The sequence below is a fragment of the Sminthopsis crassicaudata genome, chromosome 2, assembly GCF_048593235.1.
Source record: "Sminthopsis crassicaudata isolate SCR6 chromosome 2, ASM4859323v1, whole genome shotgun sequence".
Classification (NCBI taxonomy): Eukaryota; Metazoa; Chordata; class Mammalia; order Dasyuromorphia; family Dasyuridae; genus Sminthopsis; species Sminthopsis crassicaudata.
The window spans coordinates 633,112,029-633,139,584 of NC_133618.1; the positions used below are offsets into that span (position 1 = coordinate 633,112,029).

General features: G+C 43.2%; 1 long non-coding RNA gene across 1 annotated transcript in view; it reads right to left on the reverse strand.

Moving 5' to 3' along the window:
- Positions 1-27,556, reverse strand: part of LOC141558787 (uncharacterized) — a 354,651-nt gene that overhangs the window by 261,988 nt on the left and 65,107 nt on the right. The window contains exon 2 of the long non-coding RNA XR_012487143.1: positions 21,360-21,496. This is a non-coding gene — a long non-coding RNA (uncharacterized LOC141558787). The remainder of the gene's footprint in view (positions 1-21,359; positions 21,497-27,556) is intronic.

Sequence of the window (27,556 nt, forward strand, 5' to 3'; positions counted from 1 at the left end):
AGGACACCTGGGAAGTGTGGCAACTACAGGAGAAAAGGCTTTGGGGATGACCCAGACCAGAGAATCATCCCAGGGGCCCAGAAGCAGAAGAGGCTCAGGACCTGGAAGTGCAGAATGAGGGAAAGCCAATAAGGAGGGCAAGCTGAAAGAGGTACGGGCCTTTGCCTTGCCTCAGTGGACAAGGATCTGGTGCCTCTGTGGCAGGAGGCTCGGGGAAGCTAATGGGCCAAAGCTTTGCCTCCTTCAGAGGCCCAGAGTTACCCTTGTCATATCAATAGGCCCAACAGGCAACAGTTTTCAGAAGACAATAAGAACCATTCATGACGGGGCTGCCGTGACTTGCTTCGGGGGACAATTTGTCTCCTGTGCTGCATTCCTCCAAACAGAAGCAACATGTGGTGAGCCAAAGATGCACTCGTTCATTTCTTCTATTGATGGTTTCTGAGTCCCCCAGCCCTGATCTCGACCTCATGCACACACACACAACATATCACATGAGGCACTCACCTGCATGTACATGCATAAGCACACACTTGCTCACACATAGATGCACACGCATGGGAGCCCACCTTGAGCATGTGCTGCTGCAGAGAGGTGCACGGAATAAGCCCTCCAATCTCTGGACAAAGAATGGGTCTCCTAGCATCTGAAGGTTACCTCATCTGATGCTCTTCTGTCTTTTCCTTTCTATCATCCAGAATCACAGGAGAGAGTTACTAGGGCCAAAAAACTTGGAGAGGTTCAAATCCTGCCTCAGACATCCCTTGATTTTCCTGAGTCTCAGTTTCTTGGTAGGCTAACTGACCTCCCAGCTCTAGATCTACAAACCCCCTGATGAAAATTGTCACATTTCTACTGTGTTTTAAGTTTTATACAACATTTTCTTCAATGTAGATCCATCTGGATTAAAAAAAAAAAGTATTACTCCATTTTACAAATGAAGAAACAGAGGCTGTTGTCCAGATTATACAAAGGATTCCTACTAGAACTAAAATGTTTCTGTCCCCATGCAACAGGTTAAGCCCTTTCCCCTTCCCCTCCAGGGTGAGAAATAAAACTGGGATACAGGGAAGTATCATTTCACACAAACATAATGGGAGAGATCAGAGACAGAGACAGAGACCAGTCTGATGAGGGGAGGAAGGGAAAGAGGGAGAGAGAAAGGTATAAGGAGAAATTTCAGCATGATTCTTGTGAGTGATCACTACCTTCAAATCCCAAGTACTGATATTAACCATGAGGACATAAGAAAGTTGTGACCCTTCATGGGCCTGTGGATGCTATTACTTCCACTGATTGTGAGTATCCAGTTAGAGAAATGAAGAACTAGACTGGGAGGCTAAGTTTATCCAAAGTAGGTGGAGCAAAACCCAAGAAGGCCTAGTGGGATTTCAGGAACCCTTGGAGAAGAGAAAGGATGGGCTGATCTAATTAATTCCCATGGATCTCTGGACAGATGTGGATTCCTCCTAGCCAACATATAGATTTTTTGCTTGTTAAGGTTACTCCTACTAGTTTATCTGTAAACATTATTGATTTTCATTTGAAGAAACTAGTCTCATTTTAGGAAGGACACTGACAAATTGGGTGGCCTCCAGAGGGACATAACCAAGTTAGTGGCAAAACGATAGTTTATGGCATATGAGAATCAATTGGAGAAACTAAAAATGGCTGCCTTGAAGAAAAGAAGCTGGGGATATGCTAAGGGAGGGTTGGAAATGGAAGATAAAGGCATGTTTAGATTTGATATGTTTGGGGGAGACTTAACAAAGAGAACTGGATGACTCACACTAAAATTAATTGCCATGGGAGGCAATGGCTTCCCTTTGTTATTGTAATTAATCACTTCAGCCTTGTCCAATTCCTTGTGATTCCATTTGTTTGTTTGGTTGGTTGGGTTTTTTTTTTGTTTTGTTTTTTTTTTGTTTTTTTTTGATTTGTTTTTTTGGCAAAGATACTGGAGTGGTTTGCCATTTCTTTCTTCCAGTTCATTTTATAGATAAAGAAACTGAGGCAATCAGGGCTAAATTATTTTTCCAGAATCACACAGGTACTAAGTATCTATGGCCAGATTTGAATTCCTCATTCCAGGACTGTGCTCTATCCTCTTTGTCTCCAAGCTGCCCTAATAGCTCTTTCACTAGAAGTCTTCAATCAGAGTCTAGAAAACCAATTTGGAGCTATCTTTTACAAGAGATGCTTGTTCTAGTATGGATGAGACTAGATGAATTCTTATCTTTCTTTTGTTTCTAAAATTCTGTAACTCTAACCCTAAAAGATAAGACACTGTAAATTTTACTAATCCCAGTGTACGTAAGAGGAAATTGAATGATATGAAGGGTCTTCCCTACGTCTGGCCAGTGTATCTAAAACAGGATTCACTATAAGTTCCAACCTCCAATTCCAGAGCTCGTGGACATGCACTGAACTGCTCTTAGGTCACAGATGAAAGAATCTATCAACCTTTGAATCTATCCCACCTGACAGTCCAGTCTCTAGTCATGGAATTGACAAGGCACAGGACAAATGGGACAGGCTCCCAGGGAAGATGAAATAGGGCTCAGTTCTTCCTGTGGAACCAGAAGTTTGCACTCCAGGATCCTTGAGTTGGAAGGGTTTCTAAGAAATAGACCATATGGGAAGCACTGGAAAGAGGTTGAAGATAGAATCATAGGATCTGAATTCAAGTCTTCTACTTGTTGACCCTTGTTCTAACGTGCGGAACCAAACAGAAGATAAAATCAGACTCCTCACTAACTGATCAATCTTGAACATATCAAGTAAAATAGAATCTTAAGATTTGAATTCAAGTCTTCCACTTGTTCACCCTTGTTCTAACCTGTGGAAACAGAAAATAAAATTGGACTCCTCACTGCCTGAGCAATCTTGAACACATCGTGTAAAGTCTCTGGTCTTGTTTCCTTAGCTGTAAACTATCTGAAAACAGCTATTTTCTAGTATCCAGCTTCCCACCATCCAAATCTGCTCTTCAAGCTAAACATCCCCAGTTCCTCCATATGTACAATGTAGTAGGTTCAGAATGGAAGCTCCTTGAGGGCAGGAACTCAGATTTGTTGTTTTTATTTAACTCTGGTGCCTTGAATGCAGTAAGTGCTAAATAAAAGATGATTCAATTGAGGCTCTTTGTTTTGCTGCTCACTCCACTACTCTCTAGTTTCTGAATGTCCTTGCTAAAACTTTTGCTCAGAATTAAACTTGGTCCCTCTGGTATGGTCTGCCCAGAGCAAAGGACGGTGGGACAAGTGTTTTATCCTTCTAAACCTCAGGCTTCTATTATTATCACTTGAGAAAGCCTTAGCTTTTCTAGTTGCTACATCTCTCTGAAGACTCATATCAAGCTTGCAGTCCACTGAAATCTCCAAGATCTTCTTCCCTCAAGCTGTTCTCTAGAGCTTCCCCACCTTCTCCCATTCTGTCCTTGTGAAAGAAATGTTTTTGAATTTTGTTCACACTCTATGCTATCTTCACCATTTAAACAAGCTCTTCATGCATTTGCTCATGATTTCAAAGCTCCTAGACTGACAGACTCTCATAGGTAGCAGCCCTTGCTTCAGGCCAGTGGAAGATACCAAGTCTCACAGTCAGCCAGAATGGAGCAGGAGGGAGGGACTCCATGTCAGGATTTCCTGCTAGGATACTCTGAGGTGATGTGGACTAATTAGGACTAGACATGGGGTATCCAGAGGAAAGGTGGAGGATGGCACAAAGCTGAAATCAGGGGTAAATGTTAAAAGTGGGGAAAAATCAGGATTCTGGGTTGGGACACCTGGGTTTGGATCCCTGTGCTGCCACTGATTAGTGGTATGATGGAGGGCAATTCCTTTCTTATCAGAGTCTCCACCCCAGGATCTGTAAAAGGAGACTTGATAATAGGATCCCTTTCAGCTCCCAAAGTCTTCAATAGAGGTGAAGATGAGAAAGAATAGGACACAGCAATAGATTGACAGCATTCTAATGGCTCAAGACTGAAATGTCCCACTGTTCTATATGGAAATGGGAGCTCAGAGGCAAGAAGGATGGAGGCAAGGAATGAGGCTCTCAAGGAGGAAAGGCTCACATGCCTGTTCCTCCCCATTTCCAGACTACCCCCTTGGAACCACATACTCCTTGAGGGAAGTTACTTATCTATCTCCCCATGAGGTTCTGCATATACTAAAGTGAATGATGCCATGGTATCATGGTGCTTTACTTTGGGAGTCAGGAGATCTGCTTTGGAATCCTAACTCTGCTGTTTCCTAGTTAGGTGACCTTGACTTAGTAGGTAACCTTGAACAACAATGTTTTCCCTTTCCTGGACCTCAGTCCGTCATCTAGAAAATGAAGATAGATAATATGATCTCTAAAGATAGTCATTTTACCACTATGGGTCTCAGTTTCCCCATATGTAAAGTGAATCAATGCTCTGAATCAATGCTACTCTGGACTTGACTTTTCTTCAGGCACACTATAATTTGGCCAGCCTGACCCTTATTTCCAAACCTCTGCATTGGATTTCCCATTCCTGAAGTGCATTCCTTCATTATTCTTGTTTCCCAGAATCCTTAGTTTTTGTCAAGGCTCAGCTCAAGCTTCCACACTAGGCCTTTATCTTTCCTCCCACTATACCCCATCGGCTAGTGCCTTCTCCCCAACATCAGTTTATATTTTGAATCCATTTTATACAGGTGTACCTTGCCTCCCCTAGGAAGAATATAAGCCTCTTGAAAACAGGGATTGTGTTCACTTTCTTGAATCTCTAATGTCTAAGTACAGTGCCTAACTAATAATATTTAAGCAATGTTTGCTGAGTGATCCACATGCCTTGGTTTCCCCTTCTGTAAAAGGGATGACAATTTTTATACTTCCTCCCTCAGAGGGTGGTTGTCAGAGAAGTGCTTTGTAAACCCTTCAGGTTTCTGTTACATAAATGTCAACTATGATTCTCTTCCTCAGTTCCATCTTCCCCATAGCACAGGCCGGCACACAGGAAGCTATCAACTAATGACTGATTGATTGATTGATTGATGGCGAATGAAGAATCCGCCCAGTCCCAGCTTAATGGATCTGTGATTGCATGTGTGTGTGTGCTGGGGGAGAGAGGGGAGAGGGATACAAGTCAGGGGAGGGGAGAGGAAGAGAATCATCTGGTGCCAGAAAGGTAAATTTCACCTGAATGAAGACGTGCAGAGCCGTCGATCGATGAGAGATTGTGGGCTTAATAAGCCGAGGGGCTTCCTTCCCGCAGCTCTTGCACATTAAGAATTATTCGACTTGCAAACAAATAATTTGCAGGCTAACTGCCCAGTCCTAAGTGAGTGGGGCACCTCCCGTTCATCCTGGATTAATGGCAGAAGCCATCTCTCTTGTTTCAGTTGCTTCTCCATCTCTTTCCTTTCTTGAGGGATCTCCCTCCCCATTCTGAGGCATAGTGATATTGGATTTGGGGTCCCCTTCTGACTCATATACCTGCTTCCTACCTTTGTGGTCTTAGGTAAGTCACTTCTCTGTTTTAAAACCTCAGTTTCCTCATATGTAAAATGGGAAAAATAATTTCACCTAGGAAAGAAGCATGGAGTAGCAGATCAAAAGCAGTCCTTGTTGTGAGATCCTAAGCAAGTCATATTAATTGCTGCCTGCCTCAGTTTCCCCAACTGTACAAAAAACATAATAAAAGTACCTATCTCCAACTATGTTGTGAAGATCAAATGTGGTAATATTTGGAAAGCACTTTGCAAACCTCAAAGTGCTATTTGAGACCTAGGGCATCCCAAAAGTCTTAGTGCAGCTCTAAGCTCTAAGCTATAAAAATAATAACTTAAAATGCTACTAAGACATTTGCGACGGCCTATCTAAATGCTAACCATCATCATAAGCCATATTAGTAGTATTATCATTATGGTGATGATTATGATCTTTAATCTCTCCCTTTTCTTACACACCAAATCATCATTAAATCTGGTTAATTCTCCTTTAAAATGTCTTTCCTGCTTCTGCCTCTGTCTCCATCCCCATTTTTCCCCTCTAAGTCTAGATCCTTCTCCCTTTAGACTAGATTCCTGGTATATTACAAGACCTGGTCTTGGGTTCGAAACACCCAAGTCTAAATCCTACCTTTAGAATGTGTGTCTGTGTAATCTTGGGGAATTTGATACATCTCTCTGAGCCCAGGGTCCTTTCTGTAAATTGGAGGTAATAATACCCAAAATATTCATCTCTTAAGACTTTGTGAGGAAAGCTTCAGACATGGGAGTTATTCTCACTAACACCACCACAAAGTCAAAATCTCTGAATCCCCACTCCCAGGTTCTGGAGCACCATGGAGAACTCCTGGAATAAGGGGACTTGGCTTCTTCCCCCAGTTCTGCCATTGGTTATAAGTTTGCCCTTGAGCGTCACTTTACTTTTCAAGACTCAATTTCCTCATCTGTAAAGTGAGAGTAGATTGTATGACCTCTAATTTCTCTCCTAGCTCTAAATCTCTGATTTTTAAAAATCCATTCTACAGAAGCTGAAAATTTTCCTAAAAACAATTCTCATTCCATCTTTGCTCAAGAACCTACAAGACTCAAAAATGCCCAACCCATATTCTATAGATTTATAGGATTAAGGGTGGAATGGGACAAGAAGATCAAAAAGAGAGTGCAGAGGTCATCTAGTCCAATGCTATGCTGTTACAGTGGAGAAAATTCAGACCCAGAGAGCTTTGGTGACTTTTTCCAAGGCCACATAGGTACAGGGACCAGCACTGAGATTCTCCCAGAATTCTCTGATTGAACTTGGCACATTCTCTCCCAAAGGAAGCTTCCCAACTGTATAATGGCCCAAATTATATCATGGCTACATCTAGGAGCCACTGTGCTGGAGGGAGACTAGAGGAGATTGGGAAATAGGAAGACCTCCCTAGCCTAGTGTCTGCCATCAGTATCTTGGCTTTTCCACTTACCACTGGGACTATGAACTTGCTACTTTATTTCTCCAAGTTTCAGTTTCCTAATCAATAAAATGGGAATAACTGTTTTAGGGGTAGTGTGTCAGTAAATAGAAAGACCTGAGTCTGGTCAAGTTCTTCCTCTGACATCTTCTCCCTCCATGACTCTGGGCAAGTGTCCTCAGAGCCCCAGGGAATTTTTTAAGATGATGTTGGGGATATGTATTGAAGGAAAGTCTTTCCATAATAGAGGTTCCCTATACTGAGGAAATCATGGGCCCAGATAAAAACAAATCAATGGGTCGACATCTGGCCTAAAGATCTGTGGCTTCACTGGTGTGGAGATGTCATTCACTGAGGCAAATCTGTGCCCATCCAGAACTGAAGAGAGAGTCCTTTAAGATATAGAGGATAAGGGCCTCCCCTTCTCCTGGTCACAGGTAGGATTTGCACCTGAATCTTCCTGATGTAATCTGAGCAGTATTCTACCCCACACTAGTTTGGGAAAACCTTAAGACACTATGGAAAGAGAAGTTATTATTATTCTGGTCCCTCCTTGCTACCAGGCAGGAATCTCAACCTGTCTGGAGACCAGCATACCTGCCCGCCAGGGCCCTGGGGTCTGGCTCCCTCCTCCTGCCCCACCCCACCCCGGTGTGTCACCCTATCCCAATTAGCCTTCCAAACACAATCCCATCCTCTGGGAGAGACGACTGTAGAGTGAGTTGACCTTTCAAAGGGGCTGGCCTCTCCCAATTCAATTTATTTACACAGGCAGCTGAGGGAGCGGCAGCCACATCACTGCAACTGTGATTTGAAAGTAGGACAAGCCAGTGAAAGGAAAAAAAAATAAAAGAAGGGGGAGAGTGATGGTGGATAAGGGAGAGAGAGAAAAAAGGAAGAAAAAGCAGGTGCAGACTATATAATACTTTCTGCTGGCACAATCCAGCTCTGGACAGCCAAGTCATTTATTCATTATTCCAGTCTCCTTGAATGACCTTGGAAAGGAAGGGGGGGGGCGCAACCCTGGGTGCCTGCCTGGAGGAGAGGGGGTGGAAGAGAGCAAGGGAAGAAGAAAAAAAGAGAGAGGTAGGTCAGGCTAGGACTGAGGGCAGAGAGAGACAGACAGATCTCTGCTTTGGTGTTCTCCTTGTAATTAAATTCTGTCCTTCCTCAATGGCACGAATCCATCACATCTTGAAGGAGGAGCTACTGGCAGCAACATCCCCTTCCTCTTCTCTGCTGCTCCCCCTCCTTGCAGGTTGGTCTCTTGGGCCTTTTTTTGCATGTGAGAAAGCACCAGAGATGGGAAGAGACAAGGAGGAGCTGGATTCAAATCCCATTTCTTCTGCTTTCTCTGCTGACCTAGCCTCTTAATCTCTCATCTCATCTGAACAACCTCTCAGATTTGTTCCAATACTCCGGCTCTGATGCTGGGAGACCAGTATTTCTGTGGCTTCCCTTTCCCTTTCCTGATGTTCAACCCTTGTCTCTTTCCTCCTTCCCATCCCCCAGGAAGGGCTGTAGAATTGAGAATTAGAAGACACAGCTCCCTTGATTAAAGTGCCTCATTTTACAGATGAAGAAATCAAGTCCCAGAAGAGTTTAAGTGACTTGCAGCACAGCTAGGATCCTGATCCAGGTTCACTGGCTCCCACTCTTGTATAAATTGGCCTTCCTTCTGCTCAAATCATCTCCCCTTCTTTCTCATGGTGCCTTCATCACTTCCCAATGTCTTCTTTTTTCTCCATTTTAGCCTCATCTCTCTTTCCTCTACCCTCTTTTCCCTTCTTGCTCCCGGTCTATTCATCACTGTTAGGGCTGGAAGTGACCTTAGAAATCATGTGGCCCAACCCAGTTTTAAAGATGAGGAAACTGAGACTCAGAGATGTGCAGAAGTTTATTCAATAATCTGCAGTAAGGGAGGGGAAGAGACCAGTCTGGGGCTGACCCTCCACAGTTGTTGCCCTGTTTGCACTGGACTGGCTCTTTCTTTTTTCCTTCCCTCCAGAACACTGCAGATGTCAGACTGATGGCTTTCTTAGGGCTCTCTAAGGTAGAAGAGCTCCAAATACCATGATGCAGTGAGCATTAGCTCTTCTGCATCCTCATCCCTGGCCTAGCCTTCTTCCCACCCACCCCCTCCATGAGTCTTTCTACAGCTTCTCTTCTCTTACTTTCTGTTTCTTCACACATTTGGTTTTACCTCCTCACCCTGCAGACAGCCTTTCTCCCCTGCGGGCTCCTAGCAAAGGCTGGAGGCTCTGAGGAGGGTGAGACTTGGTCTCCTAGGCAACAGGGCAGCACAGGAGGGGAAGGGAAGGGAGGGGAAGGGAAGTGGATTTCTACAGGACTGGGGCCACCCAACAGAAATCCTGAAAGGAAATGTGAAGTTTGGTGCAGAGAGGTAGCCACACTAAGCAGGCTCTAGCCCCCTAGACCATCAGAAAAGAAAGGATCTTCCATTGTGGAGAAATAGGATTCTAACCTGGGAATCCTGGGGATTGTCGGTTGTCCCCAATGGGAACTGAGTATCCAGTGTGTTCAATACTCTAGGGAGGAGTTAATGGATCCAAAAGACAAGATGGATCCTGGGAAATGCTAGCTTGAAAGAAGCACACAGTAGGTTCTTAATAAATAGGGGTAGAGGGGATGAAAGTTTCCTCCAGGGGAGGAAGACAGGGAGTGAGGAAGAGGAAAGGGATGGAGAATATAAGTAAAGGGAAAGAATAAAGAAAAGAAGGATGTAAGAAGAGTGAGATAGAATAAGAAAGAGAAAGGGAGGAAGAGGGAAAGAAGTAAAGTGGAAGTAAGAAAGGAAGAAAAGAAAAGAGAGAAAGAAAAAAAGAGGGAAGGAAGGAAGGAAGGAAGGAAGGAAGGAAGGAAGGAAGGAAGGAAGGAAGGAAGGAAGGAAGGAAGGAAGGAAGGAAGGAAGGAAGGAAGGAAGGAAGGAAGAAAAGAAAGGAAGGAAGGAGGAAAAGAAAGGATAACAGGGAGGAGAAAGAAAGCATTATACCTTGGAAAATATGCTGAATTTGGAGTTAGAAGACTAAGGTTCAAATCACAGATCTTCTACTTTGTGACTTTAGTAAAGTCACAACCTCTTTGGGCCCCAGTTTCTTCATATGAAAAATGAGGGGATTGGACTGGATGCCTTCTAAAGTCCTTTCCAAATCTATAGCTCAGATACGGGGAAATTCCCAGCTGTATACCTTGAGTGTGGCGTCTAGAAGACCTGAGCTGGAATTTCACTACACTACTTACTGGTTCCTTGCCCACAGATCCACTCAGCGAGCCTCAGCTCACTCATTAGCAAAATTCAGACCTATCACACAAGGTTGTTATGAGTTCAAGTGAGATCATGCATTTTATTCTCTTTGAAAACCTTCAGAAGGACATAGACACATCCCCAGGTGGGACAGAAATCACTGACCGGGAGGCATGAGATCACCGCGACTCCAGATCCCATAAAGTCCTTTGTCCAGCATCACTTTGTCTGGGGCCTCTGGCTGAACACTTAAAATGGATTTTGCAGACATGGTCACTCCCACGAGAGGCTTGTGATCCCAGACAGACCCAATTAGTCATGATACCCACTGATACAAATCCAGATAGCCTCTAGGCCATGAGCAAGCTTGCCATACACAGGATTGGAACTGCAGAATCAAAACATGAAAACTGGGAGGGACCTTCAAGATCACTTAGTCCAACCCTTTCATGTTGCAGATGAGGAAACTGAGGCCCCAGGAAGCCTCACTGGGCATGTCCTGAGCCTCTGGAGCACGGCTGGAATTTGCTCACTGTCACATAACTAGTCACTGGTAATGCTAAGACTCCAAACTGGCTTTTCAGAGACAAGGCTCCTTCTACTATATCACGCTGCCTCTCATAAACACATTGGGCATGGGGAGGTCATGAATGGAGAAAAGTCACATGAAATATGGGTGAGAGTTGAGAAAAGTTATCCCCGTCCTTGGATCAATCCAGAATGTCTTTATAGATAAGCTCAAGAAAGAGGGCAGGGAATGAATTTGTTTCTAGCCTAGCATCAATCAATCCGCAAGCATTCGTAAGTGCATAGAACTGTTCTTGACAATTGAAATACAAAGATAAAAAGTAAATGGTACCTACTCTTGAGATACTTCTCTTCTCCAAGGGAAACAATCACTATAAATGTAAGATAGAAATTATATAACAGTGGGGACAGAGGTGGAAGCACTAGGACCAGGGGAGGAAGGGAGGGACGAGAGTGGAAGTGATGAGGATGAGGAAAAACAAATCTGTTCCACTCCATCCTCATCCCCCACTCCTTTCCCAACCCTGAGTCCCAACATCTTGACATCACCAGTCCATAAGACATTCCCCTCCATTTCTCCAACCCCAGTTCTATGCTACATCTCTATTCCCGTTGCTACTAATCCCTTCTCTGGAAGTGATGATAATATGAAGCTTCTAAGCAATTGAAATCAATCCTCAGAGAAGCTCTACATCTCAATTTGGTCTCCAAGCAACTCAGAAAAAGCTTGGATCTTCTTCAGGAAGAGAGAAGGAGCAGCAGAGCCTAGATATATCTAGAGATAGAGAGGGAAGGCTCAAAGTGCTGCCCACTTCTGTTCTTCCTGCTACAGGGACTAAAGGGTTCTCCTCTCTCTTCTTTCTTCATTCATTCTACAGTTAATTAAGACTTACTGTATATAACAGGCTGCAATTTCAATGCAAGGAATTCCTTCTCCCCCTGCTTGGCCCTTCTCTTTTCTCCTCCGCCTTCCTTTCTCTTTCTCCCACCTTCCTTCCTTCCTCTCCTTCCCAGCTCTCCTTTCACCCTTTCTCCTTTCTTCCCTCTCCCATCTTCCCTCTCTCAGCTTCAGTTTTTGTTTTTTTTACCTCAGCTTTCTGGCCTTCACCTCCTTTTTTCCCTTCTTCCCTCTCTACCTCACTTGGCCCTTCTCCTCCCCAGCCTCTGCAGCTGGCACCCTGGCACTTTTTCCCTCTCCCTGCCCCTTTTTCCCTCTCCCTGCCCCTGCACAGTCCTGTTATTATTCAGAAGAGCCTCCTGATTGAAAAGGCCCCTAAGGCATTTCGCAAATAAAAATCCTTTAATTGGGAAGTTGTTAACTTCTCAAAGAAGAATTTTAATTTTGTTCTCAATCCCCTCCCATTCTCTTCCCCCCAAAACCAAGGTAATAAATGCAAAAGGCTAATAGTCAGATATTCCATGCACCCTATGCTGTCCTCCCCCACTCTCCCCTCCCTTTCACCAAAATTCAAAGTTCCTACAGCTAATGAATATTCCATTGAGGTGCAGGACCAGGAAGTCTAGCCAACCTCTGGCCCTACTCTGTTACACACAGACAATTCTGTTTCATTTGACAAAAGTTTGTTCAGCCCCTACTATGTGCAACAACCTGGGAATACAAAGACACTAGTCTAAAGTCAGACTAGGCTGGATGGTCAGAAAAGAAGCACAGAAAATTATGCTCCAAGGGAGCATGAGACAAATGCAATGGAGGGTTCAAGTAACTTGATAGGTAAAAATTTAAAAAATTTTAAAGGAGAAATTATTTATCAGTAGTATTATTATCAATAATAATAATTTTATACTGTGTTGTTGATACTTTTATTATCAATAAATATATTGTATTTAATATTTATTATTATTTATAATAGCAACAATAAAATAGAAGACTTATAATTAGCCTCTCTAATCATATATCACCTCATCTGATCTTCACAGCAAGCCTGTGTGGTAAGCACCATAGGTATTATTATCTCATTTTCCAGATGAGGAAACACAGGTGAAATGATTTGCCCATGGGGACATGGCTAATCCTGTTAGAAGTAGGATTCAAACACAGTTTCTACTGCATTCTACTACTACCTTGCCAGGACCTTCCACTATACTTATTTCATGAACCCTTGTGATATAATTTTTGTGTGCTTGTTTTCTGACCAGCCAGCCAGGTCCTGTTAGTTTTAAGCTCTCTGACTATAGGACTAGTGTCTTTATATTCCCAAGTCGTTACACATAGTAGGTGCTTAACAAATATTTGCTCAGTGAAACAGAATTTGTCTGTCTGTGACAGAATAGATCAAGAAGCTGGCTGTGCTTCCTACATCTTTACACTGAGCCACATTACCTCCACACTTCTGTATGAAAGTAATTATGGAGGTGCTGGTACCTGAGCTGATTCTTGAAGGAAGAACCTTCAACAGACAAAAGTGAAAGTACTTTCATCGTCTTGTCGTTTAAAGACCAAACTGGCTCCTTCCTCCTCCCCATATACTAGCGGCTAAATATGAAAGGAGAAAGAAGAGGAAGAGAGGAGGAGGAGGAGGAGGAGGAGGAGAAGAAGAAGAAGAAGAAGAGAGAAGAGAGATGATGATGAAGATGATGATGATGATGATGATGATGATGATGATGATGACAACTTAGAAGAAGGAGGTGGTTTGCAAAATGTTTTACATGTACCATATTGTTTGATACTCACAACAACCATATGCTATTATTATCCCCATTTTACAGATGTGGAAACTTATGTGAATTTCCCAGCATCACCTCGCTAATAAGTATCTCGTGGTCTGATCTTTTCAAAATCAACATTTACTATTCCAATTAATCAATAAGCATATATGAAACACCTACTATGTGCTAGGCACCAGGGGATCAAAAATAGCAATAAAACTGTCACTGAACTCAAGGAGTTTTAAGGCAGCAAATGTACCTCTACTCACACACTCTTCATGAGAAAATCCAGGTCCTTTGGGGTCCCCTGATCATGTGAGAAAGGCCCTAAATTTGATAGAGATTAATTCATTTCCATAAACATTCCCCAAATATTTACTGTGTGAACAATCTTGTGCTAGGGACTTGAGTTGGAATTTGGGTAACTAAGGCTCGGTCTTTGCTCTCTCTTAAAGCTCATAGTTAGAGAGTAAGATTTGCCCTCTAGTCCTGGATTTGCCATTCTCCAACAGTGCATCTATCATTTAACTTCTCTGGGACCTCAGTTTCCTGATCTGTCCAATGGGATGCTCTTCTGTCCTCACAGGGTTATGTGAAGATTAAATGAGATGTTAGGTGTGAAAGCACTTGGAAAAGGAAAGACTTAAAGGGATTCCAAATCCTGCCATTTTCCAGACTTCATTCCAAGTCTTCCTACCCTGACCACCTTAGCCTACATCCTGAATTCCCTTAGCCCTCATGGTCTGAGTCTCTTCAAGATTTTACACTTTGGATTAATGTCATACTGGGAACTCTTTTCATGCCTCTGAATCTCTTTCTCCTCAGAGAGAGGGGAAGGGCTCCAAGGTACAAGCAGGGGGGTCTTCTCCTTGGGTGTCTCCCACAGGCTCTGAAGCAAAGCTGGGCATGGGGGGGTGGGGGTTCACAATAAAGACTTGCTCCACACTGACACCTGCTGGATATGCCAGGATTGCCTTTGTGTCCTCTTCCCTCTTTCTCCACCTCCCACGTCCACCATCAATGATCTCCTAGACCAAGGTTGACTCGGGGACCAGAGCCTGATCCTGATCCTGATGCCCTGGAGGGAATCAGCAAGAACAGGAGAAAAGTGTTTATCCTTCATTGAGATTGTGCTGGGATCCGATTTATTTCCTCAGTGTCCTCATTAGCACTGATTGGGCCTCGAGCCCCGAGCCAGCTCCTGGAATAAACCCTCTTCATCAGAACCTGCAAGTAAGGAAGCAAACTTGGGGAGCCAGATCCCTGCCTTAGGCAGGTCAGGGCTTGGGAAGCCCAGAGCTCACCCTCCATCTTCCCTACTCCTCCTTCAAATGAGTGACATCCTTCTTCCCTGGAGTCTTCCCTGATCACTAGACCCTATAGGGAGCCTTCCACCTCTGGGTTCCCACATTATAACACGGCAGAGTCTTGAGTTAAAAGGGATATTAGAGATTACCTTTATTTGACAGGGAAAGAAACTGAGGCCAAAAAAGTGAAAGGAATTGCCCAAAATAGAAGTCAGAATTTGAACCCAGGACTTCAGACTCTAAGTCCCATGAGCTTTCCACCAAAGCTATAACAATGTCAGAGGGGAAGGGGACTAAGACCATTTAATCTTTCTCCAATCTTTGCAGAAACACTTCCAGTGATGGAGACCTCACTCCCAAATTTCTCAGCCCATTCAATTGTTACAGAATTGCACAGATGGTTAGGATTTTTGGGGGGGAGGGGAGGAGTGAGGCCATCAGAATTGACTTGCTCCGGGGTCTCACAGCTATTAAGTGTGTTTAAAGCCACATTTGCAAGTCCTGAATCCAGAGCCCAATCTCCAAGCTGCCCCTAAAAATTTTATTGATACATAGTACCTTGCCTCATCTTCTACACATTTCCCATTTTATTGTTACATTGTTTTAATTAAGTTTCTCTCCCAATCAAACTAGGAGCTCCCCAGGGCAGACGCTGTATTTACTCCTCTTTCTGTCTCCCTAACCTGCTACAATCCTGAAGTATTTCATACAAAGAAAAATAAAAGAAGACAGCTTTTTGTTATAGGGATTAAAATGTGGCCAGAATGCTACATTTTGGGTCAGAGATCCCGTTTCAGAGCATATCTCCATACTTACTATGGGACCTTGGGCATCACTTCTAGGCCCAACCTCTGATGGTTTCTGAGGCCTATAGTTATTGTATGGAGCTATTATAGCAGGTCCTCATGGACCTGCGTTAATGAAGAGATGAGAATGATCAGTTATCGTGTAAGTATTTGTTTGTATATAAATGAAGCCAGTAAATTGTGTATAAAAACAGCTTGTTCCCTTAGGTAGGTTAATGCTCCCTTGCATGTTACTTATGCATTGTGTTAATAGTAGGTTAATAAATATTGGTTGAATTGATGGTGTCATGCAAAAGGTCTGGCAACATCATTCCCCTTCTCAAGGGCCCTCAGCAGTTTCCTGCTCCTTCCTGAAACCGGTGTCTCTGGGAGGGATGGAAAACTCCCAGGTTTAGCACTTAAGACCAAACTTATTTCAAATAATCCGCCCCCCCACCATTATACAGCCAACACAGCATCCCTGCTGTTCCCCAACCTTACATTTTGTCTCCCATTGAACGTGCCTGGAATCCCTCTCTCCTCCAACTAAAAACCTCATCTTATTCCTTTCTCATGAGTGCTCTCCTGGAACTTAGCACAATACCTGGCACATAGTAGGTACTTAAAATTCTTACTGCCTAAGTGACTGCTCTCTCCTCAAATTATCTGGAACTTATCTTTGCAAATATGGTAGAACAACTCCCTACCTCCATCCCCATATAAGCTCTTCAAAGACAGAGACCATTTTTCATCTTTTCTTTGTATAACTCAGTGCACAGCACATAGTAGGCATTTATTGAATGCTTATTGGATTAGACTGGACTGCATTTTGTGCATTTACACAGTTATATACAGAGGGCAGTGAGAGATGAGAATAATGGATCTCTGAGGTCCTTTGTGAAAACTACAAACCGCAGTACAAATGAAATCTATTAATACTATCTAAGAAGATGACCTTTGAGCATCATTTTGCCCAAATCTAAAAGGGAAAGGGAATAGGCATTTTTATAGCACTGTCTGTGTAGTTAGGTAATATGATGGATGTTGTACAAATATTATCTCATTTGGTCCTCACTCCAATCCTTCAAAGTAGGTGCTAGTATTTGACATCTGAGGAAACTGAGGCAAACACTTAAGTGACTTACTCAGGATCATGAAGTTAGAAAACATCTGAATCTGAATTTGAATTCAAATCTTCCCAGAAACTATTCACTATACCTCCTAGCTGCCTGAAAATGGGAATCAAATTTTTGTGACTCTCTACTCCAGATAAGAGAATTGCACCATAAATGGTGTTCCACTTGGAACATTGGAACTCAGATCAGAAGCTCTAGATTTGAATTTTCATTCGTCCACTTACTACTGAGGTGATCTTGGACTAATTCCTTTTTCTGATCTTTGCTTCCCTCAACTCACTGTAGAGTGAGGGGTCTAAATTGGATGATCTTTCAGTATCGGACCTACTGGAACTCTGAGTGCATGTGAAAAGTTTGGTAAACCACAAAGTGCAAGAGAAATGTATTGTTAAGATTATTGAAAATATTATAATTTGAGGAAAAGACAATCAATCAAATATTTATTTATAAAGCACTATGTGCCAGGCACTAGGCTAAGCACTCATGTTAAAAAGACTGAAGTTAATAATAGTAATAATAATAATAATAATAACAACTAGCATTAAATAATAGCTAAGATTTATCTAGTACTTAATATATAGTTGTTTTATTTGACTTGTGAAGTAGACCCCAAAGTTATCACCCTTTCACAGATGAGGAAGTTGAGGTTGAGTGGTGTTAAGTGACTTGCCCAAAGTCATCCAATTACTAAGTATCTGAGGCAAGATTCCAATCCCAGCTTGCCCAGCCACCTAATTATCACTTGACTTCTCTCCCCTTCCATGGCCTGAGCAGCATCTACACCACACCAAGGTTCGGGCCCTTTGCTCCTAACTTGGCTTCGACCCTGGCCTCAGCTTGGATCTGCCTCTCCAGTTCTGTGACATGTCCCCAGATGTCCCTGGCTGTCTCTCTGTGGCTCAGACTCCCCTCCCTCTCTCCCTAAAGGAGGGAGGAAAAGATGTTACTCAGGGGCTAATGGGAAAGGGGCCAATTGATCAGCTGCACTGATTTAGAAGTTAATAAATGTTAAGAGCTGCTCTATAAATCACAGACACACAGAGAGGAAGTGACCTGGACAGGGGGCTGAGCGAGTTAGCAAAGGGGTTTTATTTAAAAGCAATTTATCTCTGATGTGCTGTTAGGTGCCACCCGCTAGCAGTAGTGCCTCCCAGAGAAACAACCTGCCTTCCCTCCTCCTTTATGGTCCCTTCCCTCTGCCATCGACACTACACCGGAGGAGATGTAGGCAGAAAACTGGATCGGCAAGTCCAGACCCACAATTCATAAAGGCCATTCTCCTTCTCCATCATTCAAGCCCCTCCACTCAGGTCAGTCCAATCTGCCATTCCATCCTGAGGATCATGAAATTAAGATTTGGTGCTGCAGGGGACCTCAGAAATCATTTAATCAAACCCTTATTTTTTCAGATGGAGAAACTGAGGCCCAGAGAAAATGTAGAAAGTTAGTGATGGAGTTTCTGAGTTTCCAATGAAAAGTCAGCTGGCAAACCAACCCCTTCCCTCCAAGCCCTGGATTGCCCTTGCAAAGTTCAACCAACCCACTGATGCTGGGCTTTCATCCCACCTCCTCCAGAAAGCCTACCCTGATTCTCCAGGTAAACCAGGACTGGATTAGGACTTTAAGAAAGTCATTTTTCTTCTCTGGGATTCAATCATTTTTCTTTTTCTACATTAAGGAGATTAATACCTGGTCTACCTCAAAAAATAGGGAAGCTTCATAATATTTTCTCCCTCAGTTTCCTTACTGATAAAATGGGGAGACAATTGTAGAACTGTGAGGTCTCTTCTATCTTTAAACCTATTATCCTGAATCCTCTGCTTCAGGGTCAAAAAACTGAGACTCATATCCCTATTTTGGAGACACTAGATGCATAGAGAAATATACCTGCAGTCAGGAAAACCTGAGTTCAAATCCAGCCCTCAGACCTGAACTGTGTGACTGAGCAAGCCACATAAGCTACTTATAAGTCATTTAACCTCTGTTTATCTGAGTTTTCTCATTTCCAAAATGGGAATAATAATTGCATTTACTTTCCAAGGTTGATGAGAAGGTTAAATGAGATCTTTGTAAAGTATTTCGCACAGTTCCTGACACACAGCAGAAGCTATATAAATGTTAACGATTATTATCATTACCCCAACTCTAACCTTTCATTGGCTTATGTTACATTAAACAAATCATTTTGGTCCTCTGAGGTTCCGTTTCCTAATCTGTAAAATGGAAACATTTATACTCTCAAAACCGCAAGTCAAAAAATTGCTTGAGAAATAGAAGCTAAGATTATCTGTGTTTGCACTAACTGTCATGAGAAGTAGGATAGAGTTTTCTCTAAACAGTGTACCTCCTCAGCAGCCAGCATCATCCCTGCAGGTATTCTGTAAGTGCTTGCTGCTTTGAATTGAATTCAGAGACAGTAGGAGTCCAGGAATCGGTCTTGCACTTCCTATCTGTGAGGTCTTGTATCAGTCATTCTCTACCTCTGGGGCCCATTTTCATCCACCTCCATAAAATTATGGGATGGGGCTAACTAATCTCTCAGGTGATTCTGCAGCTCTGATATTCTATGAATCTAAAATTCCGAACTTAGCTGATGCCGTGGGCAACATCTCGCTGGGGACCCTGGCTTGACTTCCCTTCATCTTCGGCCAAATAATCTGGTCATTTTCCTATCTCATCCCTCTCCCACCAGTGGCTGGAGAAATGCCTCCAGGTATCAGTTATGGGTTAAATTGGAGGGACTAATTATTCTGCCTGGGCTACCCAGGAGTAACTCATTAGCAAGAATATTTTAATGGCGATAACAGGACTTCAAAAAGCAAATAGAATTGCCCTGAGGTAGACAAACCAAGAGGCCTTTACTCTCTATGCCCTTCAACTTCCTTCACAGGCACCAAAATAGAGGCAAGGCCCTCCTAGTGGGAACTACAAGGAACCTGTCTGATCTGTCTGCATTTCTGGACCGAACTGATACTTTGTCTGCCAGCTCTTGGGATATGTTCTAAAGTGACCAAGGTAAGAAGTAGGGGAACTGTGACCTTCCATCTGTCCATGTTCCAAACCCGCATCACCTTTACCCCAAGACGAGCTCCTAAGACATCCACTTTGCCTGAGAGTCAGCAGAATTGGACTCAAATTTTGCCTCTGCTCTGACTGGATTAGAACTTCAGGAAAGCCATTTTTCTTCTATGGGATTCAATCTTCTTTCTTTTCTCTATGTTAAGGATAATAATACCTGATCTCTCTTGGATGGATTAGTTTTCCTAAAGACCAATAGACAAAAAGCACTTATTAAATACCTAAGAAAGACAAGACACTATGCTAAGTACTTGATACGTATTTTCTCATTTGATCTTCACAACAATCTTGGGAGTTAGATGCTATTTTATCCCTATTTTACAGATTAGGAAACTGAGGCAAACAGGGTAAAGGGACTTGCTCAGGGTGACATAGCTAATAAGTGATGGAAGTGAGGTTTGAATTCAGGTCTTCCTGACTCTAGAACCAGTGCTCCATTTACTTCACATCTTTGCTGCCCCGGGGGGGGGGGAGAGGATAGTTAGGTAACCCAAACTGACCAAGCCCAAATGATCTCAGTGTCCTAAAATACCCTTGAGTAGAGCGGAATAGTGAATCCAGATCTAAAAGAGCATTCATACAACTAACTCATTTAACAGAAAAAGAAACTGACACCCACTTTAGGGGAAGTCCCATATCCATGGTTAACAGAGAGTTATTAGATGAGCTTAGACAAGAGTATTACCTTTCCTTCTATCATGACATTTTTTTCTTTGAATTTTCTTTAATTTTTGTTGTTTTATTTTTCCAATTACATGTAAAAATAGATTCCGACATTCATTTGGTAAGATTTTGGGTTCTAAATTGTTTCTCTCTCCCTCCCTTACCTTTCTTTCCCCTCCTCAAGACAGCAAGCAATCTTATACATGCACAATTCTTTTAAACATATTTCCTAGTAGTCATCATGCCATCTTTTAAAAACTAAGTTCTTCTCCTAGGCCAAGACTAATTAGGCAATTGATCATTTACTTTGGGACACAGTTTACTTTGGAAAAGCCAAAAGGGACCTCAGGGGTCCCTCGTCTTTACAGATAAAGAAACCCAGCTAGAAAAAGTGCAGTAAGACGTGACATTCTCAAGGTTACTCAGATAGTAAGGGACAGAGTCAGAAAATGAAGCCAGGTCCTCTGGCTCACATCCTAGTAGATGGCAGCCACTCTACAGACACTATGACCTCACTCAGATCAGCTGACTAGTGGAAGTAATGTACCTTGACCCATAAACCCACCTCTTAGATGCTTAGCCCTTTCTAACTTCTTTTTAAAATAAGGTTTAATAAACATCAGCAAACATGAGCATGTCAAAAAAGGTTTTTATATGAAACTATGAACTTGTTTTATTTTTAATTGCACATTAAATTTAACATAAAAATTGTCCTGTTTGTGCCCCTTTTGACCTATTTTCTTCCTCATCTCTTGTGGACCCAGACTCCCCTCTGGACCCTTCCTGAGTCAATGAGGCCCATATTACCAGATAAAAATTAGGGAAGCCACTCATCCTCCCCAGCTTGCCTTAATAGCAATACCTTCTTCCTTAAAATGCCTCAATACACCCCCTTGGCTAAATTTTGAAGGGCAGACATGGCCATTCTATATGGAGACCAGCCATTTATCTTTAAGCCCTTCAGAAATGAGTCTTCTCATAAAGAACCAGACCACTTACCTTTGGCTGGAGGACAACTGGAAGGCAGGCGGAGAATCCTTCTTAATTTGTTCAACCCAGACTCCAGTCGATGCCCTGGTCACTTTCCTTCCTGGGCTTCCTGTGGTTGAGGGCTCAGGGATAGTGGGGACAGGAGGCTGTGACGAGAAAGTGGAGAAGGGAACTCAGGGATGAAGGCTATCAAAAAGGCTTCCTGTGAAGGCCGAAAGTCGCTCCCCCTTCCTTAGCCCAGTGCAACATAACCTAGAAGGGAGATTGCTACTGAGAGTCAACCTGTCCCTGGGAGGTCTTGCTGACCTGAAAGAATCACTTGACCCCAGTCTTTGAATGACAAACATCTCCCAATTAGCACCTGATACACAGGCAGCAACTAAGTCACTCAGTCCTACTCTACCCATCCCAAGTGCACACACAGGACACTCATATATTTGATTCAATGCATAGGATTCAAGTCTGGAAAGGAAAAAAGAAGAGCCCTTCTGAGGCAATAGAATACAGTCATCTTGTTTTACAGATAAGGAAACTGAGGCCCAAGGTCACTCATAATTATAAAGAGCACAGTTGGATGCTCCACTACACACTACAAGGCCATCAGTGCCTGGAACTTTCCTTGCACATGCCCTGGTCATGTGCTAATTTATATGGCTTGTCTGCATCTGTAAAAAAAAAATTTTCTTTGTCAGGATGTCCTTCCAAAATCACCTTCAGTGTCAGAATATAAAGAAATGTCTCCTAACCCTTCTTTCTTGAAGAAGTTTTCTTTTTCTCCAACTTATTACCTTCAAAATCAGGGTAGCAGATGCCTGTTGCCTATCTAGGCCGCCTTGGGCACTTAGCCTCTTTGGCCTCAATTTCCTTAAGTGTACAATTAGAGGATTTTACTAAATAGTCTTGAAAGTTCCCTTCAGGAGCAGCTAGGTGGTGCAGCGGATAGAGTACCAGCACTGAAGTCAGGAGGACCTGAGTTCAAATCTGACCTCAGACCCTTAATGCTTCCTACCCTGGGCAAGTCACTAAACCCCAAATTCCCTTCAACTCCAGACCTACAATCCCATAATTCTTTGAGTCTATGATTGTCTCTACCATAGCTGCCAAAAGTCTGCTGGACCTGACACTGGGGAACAGAGATAAATGCCCCTCACACACCCAAGCCCTTGTTCTCCTGGCCTTCCCTTAAACCAAGATATCAAAAGATGACCAAAACTGTCACTGGAGAGGGAAAAATCAATGTGTAAAGTTTGAGCATTTTTAGTTTACTTCTGTAACACATTTAACCCTTACAAAGACTTTGTTGGGCAGCTGTGGCTCTTATTGTTATACTTCTTTTACAGATAAAGAACTGAGGACCAGGGCAGTTTACCCAAGGAGAATCAATCACCACATGGTAGGGCCAGGATTCAAATCCAAGCCTCCTAATTATTTACTGAGCCTCACCCATCCTCTTGTGTATTCCTATTTCCATACCAATCTTCCACAGAAAGGAGTACTATCATTTCCCTCACCATCAGTCACTGGAGACAATAATTAATCATCATCATCATCATCATCATCATCATCATCATCATCGTCATCATCATCCTCATTTTCATCATTTTTATTATTTTTATTTCTTTTACATTAGCATTAATAATAATAACCAATATTTCCCCAGAATTTAAAAATTACAAAGAGGCTGTTGGTCCTAAGAATATCACTTGTTTTTCCAGCCTTGTTTCACCCCGCTTTCCTTGTTTTCTTCCTATTTCAATAAAAGCTTCCCCTGCCTCTAACCTTTCACTCAGACTTTCCCATCTCCGCCATCCCTGGAAGGCATTCTTTCTCATCCCCACCATTTAGAATTCTTCCTTCCTTTCAAAGTCCAGCTCAGATGCTCTCACCTTCAGGAAACATTCCAATTTCTCCATCTAGAAGTAAGGTTTCCTTTTATAAATGTCCCTTGAGCATTTTTTCTTTATCTCTTCTTTTGTATTCTATCTTATATAAATTCCCCCCTCCCTTCACCATACACACACACACACACACACACACACACACACACACACACACACACACACACAAACACAAGTTGATTTGTGTGTATGTATATGGTGATGTATACACACATATTTATCTCAATCCCTCAAAAGAATAAGTCTCCTTGAGAGCAGACTATGTCTTAATCTCTTTCCCTACTACCCAGAACAGCACATAGCAGTCAGGACTAAATATGTTCCTTTGTGTTATTGCTATTCTAGTACCAAGAATGAAAGCCCCATGAGAGCAGGAGCTATTTTATTTTTGTCTTTCTACCTAGCACGATGTCTGGCACAAAGTAGGTGCTTAGTTAATGTTTGCTGATGAATGAACAGTAATTATAGCAATAGCTAGCATTCTTGTGGTGTCTTGAGATCATCAATATACCTTAAATGTGTTATTTCATTTGAATTTCATAAGAATCTTGAGAGGTAGATACTATTATTATTCCCATTTTACAGATGAAAAAACTGAGAAAGAATTAAAGAAGTGGCTTGCATGGGGTCATATAGCTAGCAAGTAAGGTTGAGACAGGGTTTGAAGTTTTGCTCGTTGTGGCTTTACATTCATAATGTCACCCAGCAATTTCCCAACCAAAATTTGTCCTATTTGAGTATCAGAGAAACTAATGACCTCTTGGGTAAGAATGACTAGTAGGGCCTTCATGGGGTATTTCAGTGAGTGAAAGTGGGGATTCTGTTTTCATGGGGAACAGCCTAGACTCAAAGGATGAAATTTTGAAAAAAGTCATTTAACTTTAGCTCTGGAGTTTGTCTCTGTTCAGAGACCTGGCTCTGCCATGATTGAGTTGAAAAAGTCATTTTCCTTCTTCAACCTCAGTTTCTCCATTATTAGACTACATAATTGCTGACTATGAAATTCATTTCTTTGATCGGCAAACATTTATTAAGCATCTACTGTATGCAAGGTTCTAAACTAGGTACCCAAACTAGGTACTCTTTCCTCAAAGAGCTTATCTGCTACTGGGTTTCCATGACCTCTGACCTGAAAATACTCTAAGGGGAAAAAAGGGCTCAGAAGATGTCATTAAAGACTTCACCCCAGCTAACCTTGTAATAACAGTCTTCACAGACTTCTTCATAGACAATTCTCTGTGGTGTTCCCTGTGCATAAGACCTAAGGCAGGTAACAAGTAGAGTCTGACACACACTCCCCACCCCCTCCATCCCAGGGGAACAGTCATAGCCCAGGAGAAAGACACCCACAGATATACATGGAAGGACATCTGGGGACGCCCAACAAGCAGTCATCCAGTTTTGCTATAACAAGGGTTTAGTTGCCCCTGTTGGTGGGTCTCTGAAGATTTTTCTATTTTGCACAAGCAGTGTGATTAGGGCCAGTCCCAGAAACACTAGCGTGGAAACCTTGCTTCTTCTCTCTCCTTATGTGGGTTGGCTGCGGGTGTCCTAGATGCTCAAGAGAGATTTATGCTAATATCTGAAGCTGCTGCCTTTCCACCCCCACAGCTCAGCTGCCCTGCTTTCCTCACTGTGCTAACACTAATTCTCCATTCTTCCAATGAGGGAATTTCAGGCACCACAATAGGTTAGTGGGGGAGATATTTTTGGATGGGGTGGAGAGCAGTAGTGTACCCTCCCATCATACCATGTGAGCAATTACCTACTCTGCGTATGGGTAGATGTTGTCCTGAAGAGGAAGCATTGAAACTGGTATTGACAGCTGCCAAGGATCAGAGGATTTCATGCTGGAAAGGATCTTAGAATCACCTAGTCAGATTTTCTCTTCTTATAAATGAGAAATATGACTTCTGTAGAGAATTGACTTGCCTCAGTTCTCTGAGATTCAAATCCAGGTCTTCGGATTTCAAATTCAGACATTTATTCACTTTGCTTTGTTGTTCCCTTCATGGGGAGCTTCCATTGACTAGCCCCAACCCCAACTTTTCCACTCTCACCTCCATCCCCAAATCATGTAGCCTAGAATCTGTCTGCTAAAGGCTTGCATCCAATCCCTCAGGTCAGTCAACAAAAATTATTTATTAATTGCCTACTGTGTGTCAGCCACTGTTCTTGTTCCTCTTCATAGAAGGACCATGGAAGGCATGTGCCCAACGGGGCAGAAAATTCTAAAAGGCCTAGAACCAACTAGGGTCTCGCTGACTGGAAGCAGCTTCTGGCAAAGATGCTAAGTCCCATGGCTCAGGGACCAGTTCAAGCCATGGTGTCTACGGCCACCATTCTCTCTTCTGGCCTTTTTCAGACTGACATATGCCAGCCTAGCTCTGGGAAAGTATGACGTGTTCCATCCCATGCTCCCCTCCGTATGACCTAGCATCCAACCCTCAAGCCTCTCTCTGCAGAGGCAAGTTGCCCCTGAACCAGCCTTGTGTCTCCTCCACCAAAGCCACTCCCCCTTTTTCTTTCTCTCCCCCTTAGAAAAAAATCCTCAGAGGCCACATGTCCCTACCTGTCCCCAGGGCTCCTGGATCAGCCCAGCAGCCAGATGCTCTCTTTTATTACAAGATAATTGGTTTCAACAGCTTCCCTCCAACCCTACCTCCCTTCTCCCCCCACCCCCAAAGTATCCTGAAGCTACCCGCTCTCCTCTGACATCACAATGGGTTGCCATGGAAATGGGACCACAGACAGAGCATAAGAATGATTTGGGGAAGGGGTGGAGGGAAAGGGAGGAGGAGGAAGCAGCAGGAGCTGGTGAGCGGCTCTACAGGACAAGGTGGGGGAATCTCAGTGCCAATAGCAGGAAAGCGAGCGAGATCTGGCCTGGAGAAGCCAGCCAGCTCCGGGGCTGCAGGCCAAAGTAGGGGATGCTCTGCAGCAGAAACAGGGAGGTGGGATGGGCTGACACGCCTTCCCTCCTGTCTACACACAACTTGTATCTTCATGGAATCCTCCCTAGTTCTGTACAAGTGGAGAATCCATGTGTTCTGTGAGATTCGTGTGCGATGTGTGGAATCTTCGGTGCTCCATGGAATCTTCCTGGGTGCTCTAGAGTCCAGGCCTTGGGGAGCCCATGTAGGTGGATATATATATATGTTTGCTTGATGGCGGGGGCCCGTGAACTCATCATTGTGGTAGAAAATCATTTCGATAACTGTTTCACCGTAATTGGTTTCCTTTACAATTTTATTGTGTGTTTTAAAACATGATTCAGAGAAGGGTCTGTGCTCTTCACCAGGCCGTCACCAAAGGGGGCCATGATGCACATCAAAGGTTGAGAACTTCTGCTGTGCCCCATGGGGAAGCCCATTACTCTTGTTGTACCTGTCCCTTTCGCAAGAGGAGGATTTCAGCAAAACGCTTGCAGTGGTATAGTGGGAAGAGGATCTAGATTTGTCTCCTGCCTATCAGGCCACATGACCCCACCCAAGGCAAGGCTTCCATGACAGGACCTACCAGACCTGGCTCCACGAGTCTGTGATCCTCTAAAAGCAACCTGTGTCCCAGAGAATCCATGTGATGACAGAACTTATGAGCAGCAAGTGGGGATGAGAGGAGGAAGTGTTTCTTTCTCTGTAGTAATCAGTAGGACAACAAACATTTATGAAGGACTTACTGTGTGCCAGGCACTATGCTAAGTGCTCTTTACAGATATCTACTTTGATCTTCACAACAAACTTTGGTGCTATTATGATTCCCATTTTACAGTTAAGGAAACTGAGGCAAACAGAGATTGCCCAGGGTCACACTATATGTTTATGAGGTGGAATTTGAACTCGGCTCTCCTTGACTCAGCTAGGTAGTAGATATAGCAATGGCTCTGGAGTCAGGAAGACTCAGCTTCCTGAGTTCAACTATAGGCTCAGACACTTCCTAGCTGTGTGACCCTGCTTGCCTCAGTTTCCTCTTCTGTAAAATGACCTGGAGGACGAAATGCCAAACCACTCCAGTGTCTCTGCCAAGAAAACTCCAAATGGGGTCACCAAGAGTCAGATGTGACTGAAAAATGACTGAACAAGAACTTTCTGACTTTGAACACCAGCTGATTCTAATAAAGGAGGAGAGGTAGGGAAGGAACATACACTTACTAAGGGATTACCGTGCATACCAATTATTTATGCTTTGCACTTTACATCCAACCTTATGAGGTAGGTGCTATTATTATCCCTATTTTACAGCTGTGGAAACTAGCCAAGGTTGCCCAGCTACACAGCTAGCCAATAGCCAAGGCTGAATTTGAATCTT